The following is a 1,635-nucleotide window of genomic DNA, read 5'->3' as shown; positions in this document are numbered from 1 at the left end:
ATGGGGCAGTGCCAAAGCAGAACTCATTAGGAGTGCTCTGTTGACAGAAGCTAGGGGAAAGACATATAGAGAAATTATGGAATTAAAGACAGAAAATGATTTGATTTGCTGTAGCTAAGAGCTTAGTTGGCTGTTGGTGATCCATTGTCTTTAGGTTTTGATATCATAACTTTGACGTATTTATAGGCTTGGATTTTGTTTGTTTATGTAGTCTGCCACAACATTAGAGCCACCTCAGTCTAATGACCTCCTTATATAATTAATTTAACAGGAGTAAGTAAGGTAAGGGATTAAGTAGTTTCTTAGATGGCCTCATTTCAATTAGCAATAATCGCGCCTTGGATAAACCTCATTGGCTACGATACTGCCACTGCGCAAAGCTAGATGGCCTCATTTCTAGTAGATGGGATTCAAAGTATATTATTTAATCTAACAGATCAAATATAAGCATCTTCATCATTACAAAGGTACTAAATTAGGAAGAATATCTTACTAATAGAAATGATGAGGGGAAGAAAGGGAGAGGAAATAAGTTAATTTTAATGTTGCTCACAATACAAAATTAATATTCTATACATTGAGACTAAACATACCATGTAAAATTGTAAAGCTAGTCATAATAGAACAATAGCAACACTTCATAAATATAAGAATTACACATACACACAAATATCAAGAACAGAGAAACAGACCAAACATGAAAAAGACTTTAAAAAACAAGCAAACAAAACAAATAAAACCAAACTGCTAAAATCAAATGTGTTTGTCATTTTAACAAATGAAAATTGTCTCAATACATCTATTAAATGACAACTTCAGAAAGGATCACAATGAAAAGGGCAATTCTGGACTGTGTACCAGAGAACTATCTAAGACAAAGTGAGAGCAATGGTCATGATCTTAATATCAAGTTAGAAGTCAGGTCTAAAAGCAATAAATGAATATCAGTTTCTGCCTCTGAAGGATTAATTGCCATGGCAATTGCTGTTCACTGTCAGTAAGTGGACAAATAACTGGAAAACAAGTGAAATAATGGTTTTCAGACAATGGACAGTAAGAGGAAGGACAGGACTGTGATCTCTGAGAAAAGAGAAACAAATGACATGAACTGAAGGTGATGTCCTGATTACAGTGCAAGGAGAGGAACTGACACAAAGCACAGACAGATGAATTGAAAGAACAAAGATCAAAATTCTGGGGGGCTGGGGCATCTGGGTGGCTCAGGCGTTGAGCGTCTGCCTTTGGCTCAGGTCATGATCCCAGGGTCCTGGGATCCAGCCCCGCATCGGGTTCCCTGCTCCGCGGGAGGCCTGCTTCCCCCTCTCCCACTCCCCCTGCTTGTGTTCCCGCTCTCGTTGTGTCTCTCTCTGTCAAATAAATTTAAAAAAAAATTCTTGGAGGCTGAGGAGGCTAGAATTTGAAATTTGGAATAAGAATGACAGATTGGAGGGAGCTGGAGAAGGAGAGGGGGAGAGAGAGCAAGAGAAAAAAACAAGAGTGAATGAGAAATGCCAGGAATGGTAAGTATGTGAATAACATAGAGGATATTTTTTTCTAATCTTTCATCTTTTCAAAAAATAATTGAAGAAAAAGTGTAGCTAAAAATAGATAACATTGAAATGGAATTTATAAAAA

General features: G+C 37.2%; 1 non-coding gene across 1 annotated transcript; it reads right to left on the bottom strand.

The window, feature by feature from the left end:
* Nucleotides 1–234: 234 nt before the first annotated feature.
* On the bottom strand, nt 235–382 carry LOC113912130. The gene has a single exon (XR_003516730.1). It is a non-coding gene; the product is annotated as a U4 spliceosomal RNA (small nuclear RNA).
* Nucleotides 383–1,635: the final 1,253 nt, after the last annotated feature.

Source organism: Zalophus californianus, chromosome 12 (assembly GCF_009762305.2).
Source record: "Zalophus californianus isolate mZalCal1 chromosome 12, mZalCal1.pri.v2, whole genome shotgun sequence".
Lineage (NCBI taxonomy): Eukaryota > Metazoa > Chordata > Mammalia > Carnivora > Otariidae > Zalophus > Zalophus californianus.
Note: the sequence above shows the minus strand (reverse complement) of the source record. Positions and strands in the feature narration are given on the sequence as shown.